Below are 9,637 nucleotides of genomic sequence, written 5' to 3' on the forward strand. Positions count from 1 at the left end.
ATCCTATGATTTTAAAAATCAGGGTCTTCATTGTAGCCATGGTTTTCTTTATACTAGTTTCCTTATCAGAATGCATGCTGCAGTAGTGGAGATTAATGAATTGTAACTATTTTCTTTTTAAGAAATTTACCCCAAAAGAGAGGAAGCCCTAAGTAAGTTTTATTTTCCTCTATCCCTATCTGCACTTTCAACCTTGAATGTGTTAACCTATGCAAAATACTTGGAAGGGAACCTGGCAGAGGGTAAGTGCTAAAGAAGCATCATCTGAAGGACGCTGGAGTATTAGGATAAGGAGCCAGACTGTCTGGCTTTGAATCTCCACCGTGCTGCTTAATACCTGTGTGGCTTTGGGCAAGTTACTCAGCCTTTCTGTGCCTCAGGTCCCTCATTTGTAAAACGGGGGTATAACAACAGTCCCTACCTCACAGGGTATTTTGGAGGATTACATGTATAAATGAAAACATGCAGAGAACATAGAACGCACCCAGCCAATAGTAAGTGGTTGTGTTTGTTATTTCAGGTTCCTTGGGCCCTTGCTCTGGACCTCGTGCTCTTTGGACCCTGCATTCTCTGCTGTCTTGGAACTTGGATGCACCAATTCTTGCCAAGGTTGTGGTGAGTTGGTGAGTCACTCCGTTCCGTGGTATTTCCCTTTAACACACTTGTGCTGAATGAGCCTGAAATATCATGTGCTGAGGGTGAGCATGTCTTCCCGGCACTGATCGAGTGGCACCACACATCTATTTCCAGTCTAGGGGACACCATCTCCATCCCTCCCCCTTCCTTCACAAGCGTTATGACATGGAGACTTTGTTGTTTCTTTTTATAGGAATATACATTTTTGTTGAAAAAGCTACTAGCAGCGAGTTGGTGACATGACCTGAACTTTTAAAGATTTGTTTCTTGCCTCCCAGCTTAATGCTTCTTCCTCATATAACTTGTATTTCCTCTAGCTGGAGGCGGTGGGTGGGAACCGATGTTGTGAGCATTGTTCAGTTGGAGTGCCAGCCTTTCTCACCTCATGGAGCTTTCACCAAGTCCAGGGAGGTCTCACACATGTGTTCTTGGATCCGCTGTTCCATGACTCCTTTGTTCCAGTGAGCAGCACTAATCTGCTGCCACTCTTGCTGCCCATTTGCTGGTAGCCCGCAGGTCCCCTGCTCCCCTCCACCCAGACTCACACTAGGCACCGACCCAGCAACGGAACATAGTTCCTGGAATCTGGCTTTCTTGAAGCTCACTCGGTTCACTCAGCCCGGCTTTGTCTCCACTTGAGCAGTTTTTCTTTCAATGCTCTGCCTTTCTTCCTCCAGTCTGCTCTCTTTTGGGGAAACTCAGTCCCATGTAATGGAAGCACACTGGAGCCACAATTGCTGGCAAACTTTAAGTTCTTTCCTACAAAGCTCCTGAGCCCCACCTGGATTAGGGTCTTTGGACATGCCATGTCAGGAAAGAATCTGGGCTGCTCAGGGCTGGAGACCTCTGGAGTGCAGTGGTTTGACTCTTTAAGTTATCCCGATGGGCCCTAAGTTAAAAGCAGTTGCTTGAGTTTCCATGAGGGTATGGCCATCATTTTGGAAGCAGAAAAACTTAGAACCTGTAAAGCTTAAAAATGACAATTATTTGAATATTCAAATAAGAGTGTTCTTGTGAAACCACATGAATGAAAAATATCAGTGATGAAAAATTTAGAAATCACTATTATATGAAAATCTTAGACTGTGTTTTGTCCCTAAGGTATGAAAGGAATATTGGAGCCTTTATAGTTTACAAATATCTAAAAAGACTGATATAACACTGTTCCCTTCATCTTGTTGCATACTAACACAGTATTCTTTTGCGTCACAAACTTTATTGAGACTAGTACTGACTCTTGCCAGACACTGTTCTATAAACTGAGATACAATGATGAACACAAGGAAACTCCTTTCTGTCATGGAGCTTATGTTCTAGTAGTTTTAGGATTTGATTAGACTACATTCTAGAGTATTTGGGAATCTAGTCATTTCACATCTAGAAAAGATGGCTATTCCTAGTGTGAAAGTGTATAGTATGAGAGACAACTGTCCAGTTGGGGACAAAGAGCAAAAATATGTTCACAGTCTAGTTGGGAAGTCAGATGTGGGTATAGCGAATACATAATATGGAAGGTGCTATGATAGCGTATGAACAAAGTATAGCTAAGAACAATGGACATTAATCAGATTTCACAAGAGGATAAATTTAGGCTTTGATAAACTAATAAGTGAGTTTTAGAAAACAGCACAAGACTGGACCAGACTACAGTCTTCCAGGGCTGGAAATCAAGGAGACATCCAGGGAGTAGTTATAGGATAGCTTGGGGCATCTGAAGCATAGAAGAACATTTTCAGACACCAGATTCTCACCAGAGGGAGAACCTTCCTCCTGCAGGGTCAGGGATAAAGGCAGGTCATCTAAAGGTCAAGGAGGAGGGTGGAGCTACCAATAATGGTGGAGCCATCGTTATTTACCTAAAATAGTAAAAATATTCAGAAGCTCAGTTTCATAGGTTGAGAAGCTCTGCTTTCTGGTTAGGCTTTGTGTCATTGCGAAACAGAAAGAAAAAGTTGATAAAATAATTCAAGTTCTTACTAATTGTAAGCATTATCAATAACAGAAAGCTCTTGCAATTCAACGTTTATTAAATGAAAGTTACCCACTAATTGTGAGGATTTAGAAGGATGATATATGAGTTCCTTTTCCAATTCCCACTTGAGAAAAGGAAAAGGCTTTAGTCAAGTTGGATGGGGTCACAATAGGGCAGGAAGACTTTATTCAGCTCCAGAATACTCTTAAATTTAGTTGTAATGGTAACATTGTCTTTCATACATGAAGATGAAACTACTGAATCACAATAAGGGAGGGAATCACCTTTTGAGGGTTCCCCTAACCATGCCCTCAAAGGTGAGGCAGCTGGGTCGATACTCTGTCCTCATCTGACGGCTAACATGCGGGCTACCAAATACAAGTGTGCAAGGTACTAGGAATGTAAAGAGTCATAAGATGTGGTGTAATGGTCCCACCTTTCATAGAACTTCAAATCTTTTTTTTTTTTTAATTTTTTTTAATGTTTTATTTATTTTTGAGACGGAGAGAGACAGAGCATGAACGGGGGAGGGGCAGAGAGAGAGGGAGACACAGAATCGGAAGCAGGCTCCAGGCTCCGAGCCATCAGCCCAGAGCCCGACGCGGGGCTCGAACTCACGGACCGCGAGATCGTGACCTGAGCTGAAGTCGGACGCTTAACCGACTGAGCCACCCAGGCGCCCTCATAGAACTTCAAATCTTGAGGGGTGTGTGGGTGGTTCCGTCAGTTAAGCATCTGACATCAGCTCAGGTCATGATCTCATGGTTCATGAGTTCGAGCCCCGCATCAGGCTCTCTACTGTCAGCATGGAGCCCGCTTTTGATCCCCTATACCCATCTCTTTCTGACCCCTCTTCTTTCCCTCTCTCAAAAACAAATACACGTTAAAAAAAAAAACCCTTAAAATTTTGAAAGAAGAACATAAGATAAAAAAAATCAGTACTATGGAGGATAGGGTTAAGGTACAAACTAAAGTTTTGGGTCACAGACCAGCTATCATGCCCATACACAAACCTGCATTCTTCTTTGATGGAATAATGTGTAAGCAACTAAGGCTAGATATTTATTCAAACTAGAATCAGGACAATTCACTGAAAATCAGTTTCCAAAAAGTCAATTTGTCAAAATTGATGAATTCTGGAAGATTTTTTCAAAGTTTTAGTTTTGCCCTAGGCTTTCCATCTCAGCTATTTTACTAAGGATTCATCTGTTCAACTTAGCTGGATGCTAATTTCATGCGTATTTTATAATTTGGATGCCTGGTATTGCTCAATGCTTAATGCTTTATCCGTGAATGGGTGGTCTTTTCTTAAACCCAGTTTATGGCCTTCTCTATTTTGGTAGGCTCGCATCCCACCCCTGAAATTGCCCTCAAATGGTTGCAACCAAGTTTCCTATTACCTCAGGATATGAAGCTGACAGTTTCCTCCAGATGGTCTTTTGGTGGGTTTGCCGTGTGCTGAAATAGCTTTGAATCAATTGGCTTTCAACAAATTAACCCAAAGCAGGTTCAAATGAACCCAGAGCACTCCAAACCACCTCTTAACTATCTATCTCTTAATGTTTATTTATTCTTGTGTGAGAGAGGGACAGAGCGCGAGCAGGGGAGGGGAAGAGAGAGAGGGAGACACAGAATCCGAAGCAGGCTCCAGGCTCTGAGCTGTCAGCCCAGAGCCCACAGCAGGGCTTGAAGTCACTGACCCTGAGATCATGGCCTGAGCCAAAGTTGGACACTTAACTGACTGACCCAACCAGGTGCCCCATTAACTATCTTATCTCTTAAAGTGAAGTCTTCATTTCCCTGAATTATAAAGTTAGAAACCACTTAACTTATTTTTTAGTGATGTAACAACTTTCCCATTATCTTTCCTCCCAGTACTGATGATAAATAGTAGTAAAAATAGCTCTTAATATATTTTTTAAAGCTTCCCTTTTAATTCCTTCCAGGAAAAGAATCCTGGATCTAATATAATCTAAATAAGCACTAAACAGGTATCAGAAGCTTAGCTTCCAGTCCCCAAACACTCAAGTAAACTTTTAAAATCCTTGACACTCAAATATTTCTCTATAAAATAGAAATAAAACATCAGCCTCTACCTTCCTTGTAAATAACATAGTAAAAAGGGAGTGGAGGTGATAAAGTAACTACTTTGGAGAAGAGTAGATTGATAGAGCTTCACTAATGGTCACCAATTTGATGTATTCCAATGTAATATTTACCTAGCACCTCTGCTCAAGAAATGGTGTTATGGACTATTAAAAAATTTTAAAAAGTGACCAAGAGACAGATCTGACCCAGGAATAATTGTTTTAGTCAAATGAACAAAATAAATACATAAAACTACAGGGCCCAGTACAACAAGGGCTGAAAGATAATAGAAATGAAACACGTTGTTGATTCCAAGAAGACAAATTACACGGGACATGTGGCCGGAAGACCAGAAAGTCTTGAGTAGATGAAAAACAGAAAGGGCATTTCGAGGAAGGGCACAGAGTTGGAAACGATAGCACCCACGTGTAAAAGGTGGGTTCATGGGGGGAACAGGAAATGGTGGTGGAGATTCATTGAGGGGCATAATGTGTAGGGATTTCTGCTGCATTTGGCCGCAATGAAACACTGAAGGTTTTCAAATGTAAGAGATGAAATTCAACAATATAGTTAATCTGGCAGTAGCGTTTAGGGTAATTTGGAGAGGTGGATAATGAGATTGAGAGTACAGCTAGGAATCAAGGGAGTTTCAAGTACTGAGCGGCAAAAATGAGACAGCAGACAGAACGTGGAACCTCTTTCCCGGTGCTAGTCAGAAGCCTAGTGACTATAGCCACACACAAGGAATGGGGTGGGACAAAGGGCAAACTCTTCAATATGCCATACAAAGTCCCTTCTAAACTGGCTCTTAACTGCTTTCTTAGCTTCATCTCCCACCATCTTCCTGAACTTGTCTCTATAGCCATATGGCACTATGCACATCACCCCAACCATACCGTAAGGACCTCAGTACCCCACTCTGCTTTGCTTTGCCTTCTGCCAGGGGCACTCTGGCCGCACCCCCCCCCCCCCTTCCTCTGTCGAGCTAACTTCCCCTGGTCCTCCTCTTTCCACTCTCTCCTTCTTCTACCCTTTTCTTACACTGATTTAGAGGGTTTCTTTGTTAATTCCATATCCTCCTACAGATTTTGCACTCCGGTGTAACTATCTGTTTTCTTGTTTTTCTTTTTTTCTCTAGACTATGAGCTGTGGGAAGCTGGGACCACTTGATTGAGCAGCTAGCACAGTGAGTGACACTGAATAGATGATCACTAAATGCTCAATGAATGGAATAATGACCAATTTAATACAGTACCTCAAACGTCTATTCAGAGTTGCATTTCCAGTATTTGCATAGACAGAAATCATGATACAAAAGAAGACAGAGATGTTTGGCTGGTAAGCCAAGGCAATTATCAGCACACACACATGTACATACATGCATACACACACATCTAGCAATATGTTTACAACAAATATACAGTGGTTGATTGCATATTTAACGTTTATTTTGTTTAATGTTTATTATTATTTCTTCACTTTTGAGAGAGAGAGAGAGTGCAGGAGCCATCAGCCCAGAGCCTAACGCGGGGCTCGAACTCACGGACCGCGAGATCGTGACCTGGCTGAAGTCGGACGCTTAACCGACTGCGCCACCCAGGTGCCCCTGATTCCATATTTTAGATGTAAATGCTAGGGGATGGCAAAACAGAGGGATGTCTCATGGGGCCATTAGTCACGGAAGGCTTCAGATCTGCTGTAACAATTTGGGGGAGGAGGAATTAATGACTGAAAAAAGAGAACAAAGGAGAAAATAGGGTCAGTGATGTGCAAAGAGGACCATTTAAGGTTTATGTGTTATTGAGACAGGAGAGGCGAGTATGTATTCTTTCAGATCTCTCCTGTTCTTCCTAAGGTCCAAGTAAACAAAAGGAAGACCAAAATGGGAGCGGGAAAATTTATTCAAAGCCATGAAACACAGACATCACAAAATTGTTTCAGCAACATTTTATTGTCAGAAAGATTGAAAAGATAAATCAGCCAGGGGCTGCCTGGGGATTATGTTATGGGAGTTTGGACAATCGACTAACTAAGAATTACTCCAAGAGACATATTTGTAGTCATTCCTTGCTAGGGATGAAAGAGGATGATGTAAGCTTCAAGAGTAAAGTAACGTGTGATGAATTTTGGAAGAAATAAGTGGAAAAAAATAACAAGAACTTCTGGCTTGATGTTCCAGGAATACAGCTAAGCAGGCCAAGATTTTATTAAAAGAAAAAAAAGTGCATATTACAGAAATGAGAAGACAATGTTGTGTGGGTAAAGAAGCACTGTGATATTTTAAGCTGGCTGAATAAAATAGAACATGGCAATGGAAATATGAATCAAAGGCACAGAAATGGGGACTAGAAAAATCCAGATGTAGAATGTTTTTTTTTTCTGGGAACAGATAGAAGTTGATGTTGATAAAGGAATTTACTGTGAACCTGCTTTATAAGGGAATTTATAAATTTTGAGGAATTGGTTGACTTGGGCTCACGTGGTTAGCATACTGGGAACGTTGCATCTAATGCAGGCTTAAAAATATTAATCTTGAGGAGGAACATATTTATTCTAAGCCTTTCACATATTTGAATGGAAAACATGAGATAAAGATAAACATGAGATAAAGAGAAAATGGAAAAATCAGAGGTAACAAAATTTGAGCCTGCCTGTATTTTGTAGAAGCAGAGGAAGGAACTCTTAAAGGGAAAAGTAAAAATAATTTTATTACTTTAAAAAGAGAACACTCATTCAGAGGGACTGGAGGACATAAGGTATGGGGAAAAAAAATCCCAGAATGATATAGTATAGCAACTGGATTCTCATGTTGTAGCCACTAGCCTGTAGGTACTATCTGTTTTAATGTGTTTTTTATTTTTTATTTTACAAGAACCAAAAGGACATTGCTATAACTCAATTTAGATGGCAGCATTATATTGGGACAAAGCGTCCAAGAAGTTCCAATCTTGCAAGGGCAAGATTCCATAAGAAAAAGATAAGATATGGAAAGAAGAGAGAAATAATGAAAATTGATACCATAACTATGTTCTGAAGGGGACAATAAAATTTTAAATGGAACACTGGGGAAAGCAGTCTGGCTGAGGCCCAAATTGTCAGGAAAAGCCTTTAGAAAACCAAAGGATTCAGATGGGATGATGGGTCAAGTCTTATTTAATATCCCAATGTGTATTAGTCCAGTGGGCAGTAGAAAGTTAAAGAATCTGTATATTTAGACAGAAAATCCCATGATCAAGCACCCACAAGCTAACTACCTTCGCTTTTAAGTGGGTACCTTTGTACCCTGCAATGTGATGTGGGATGCCAAGTCAGTAGGTCACACATTCTGTAAGCACGTGGGCAATGGTGCTGGCTGAGGTCATGCAGGCAAGGAAGGCAAACCCATATTGGGAATACATGTTGCTTTCAGTCAAGATAAATGGCTGCATTTCTGAGAATGAAAGGAGTCGAATGTAATCAACTTGGCACCAAGCTGGTCTGGAGAGTTGGTGCCATACTGGAGGCTCAGCATTGGTTTCCATTGCTGGAAGGTTTGGACTTTCGGCAGAAGCGGTATTTAATCAGCTGTGGCGGGTGGGATCCCACGCAATCAGGCTCATGCTTCCAACTCTTTGGCCGTGGTGATACTGTTCATGTGCCCACTGTGCCAAGAATAGGTGGTCTAGGACAAGGTTGCTGATGTTCATTGGAAGTCATTCTATCTACTTCTTTATTAATTAATTTCATAAAAAGATGTGTGTGAAAGACTTTTTCACATACATTATGTCCTCCAATCCCTCTGAATAAGTGTTCTCTGTTTAAACTAATACAAATATTTTAATTTTTCCCTTTAAGAGATCCTTCATCTGCCTCTAAAAAACATAGGCAGGATCAAATTTTGTTACCTGCATGTTGGATAACATGCAGTGCTTGTCCCCACTCCCCTTCCCGGACCTCGTTGTCTTCAATTTTGTTATTTATTCTTTATGCCCTATTTATTCTTGCCTTAAGCTTCTTCTCTTTCCACAAAAAGTGGATGACCAGGTAGACAATCTGAAGCCCTATTTATTGGGAGGATTTCCTTCCCCACTTACATTCAGGGCCACCTGTTTTTGGTGTACAATCACTTATTGAACCCTTCAGTCTGTGGAAATAAGCTTGGACATTTTTTCCTCCTCCATTAGTTGATCATAATGGACTTCCCATGAAATGGCACGTGCAAGCTGGGGGAAAAGGTGGTGGAGGGAAGGTGAGGGCACCTGCTCTACAGCCTACTTGCAGTTCCACCAGCAGCTGATCCCAGGTGTACCATTTCCATTGTATGGGATGCTGTGGGCCCACCCAGCCTTGTGATTTGGCAGATCTGGTAGGACTCAGCTTGTGATGGACCAATAAGTCAACTCTCTCACATCTTTTCTGTGGGAGAAGAGTCCCCTAATTCACTTGTTATTAGGGTCTCTGTTATTAGCAGCTGAACATAGTTTCTAACTGACAAAAACCTGGTGTTTTACCACATGCTCCTCAAACTGTGTTGTAGAAGCCACTGTCAGTCCACAAACTTTGCTATCCGTTGCAGTAAAATCAGAAACCAGCGCCAGAATATAGACCAATTTCTTTACTAAACACACTCTAATTCAATTGACATTTTCCTCCTTCTCCTCCTCTTCCTCCTCCTCCTCCTCCTCCTTCTCTTCCTCCTCCTCCTCCTCCTCCTTTTTCTTCCGGCAGCGGTGGGGGGTGGGGGGTGGTTGGGAGATGCTTTCAATGAAGGGAGCAGTATGTTGATTACATTGCAGCATAAGCTCTTTATCTCGTAGTGGACCAGCAGCAAGCAGTTTGGACACAGACACCTTCAGTAGCACCGATCTAAGACTTACATCCCCCAAAGTGTAACTTTGAGACAGATGCACTTGGTTATAAACAAAAATCTCTTCATTTAGTTGTTGATTCTGTTTTGAAATT

General features: G+C 41.5%; 1 long non-coding RNA gene across 1 annotated transcript; it reads left to right on the plus strand.

The window, feature by feature from the left end:
• Positions 1 to 267: 267 nt before the first annotated feature.
• LOC131483965 (uncharacterized) lies at positions 268 to 7,865 on the plus strand. Its single transcript, XR_009247962.1, has 3 exons — positions 268 to 609; positions 5,835 to 5,882; positions 7,569 to 7,865. It is a non-coding gene; the product is annotated as an uncharacterized LOC131483965 (long non-coding RNA).
• The last annotated feature ends 1,772 nt before the right edge of the window (positions 7,866 to 9,637 follow it).

The sequence above is a fragment of the Neofelis nebulosa genome, chromosome 8, assembly GCF_028018385.1.
Source record: "Neofelis nebulosa isolate mNeoNeb1 chromosome 8, mNeoNeb1.pri, whole genome shotgun sequence".
NCBI classification, from domain to species: domain Eukaryota; kingdom Metazoa; phylum Chordata; class Mammalia; order Carnivora; family Felidae; genus Neofelis; species Neofelis nebulosa.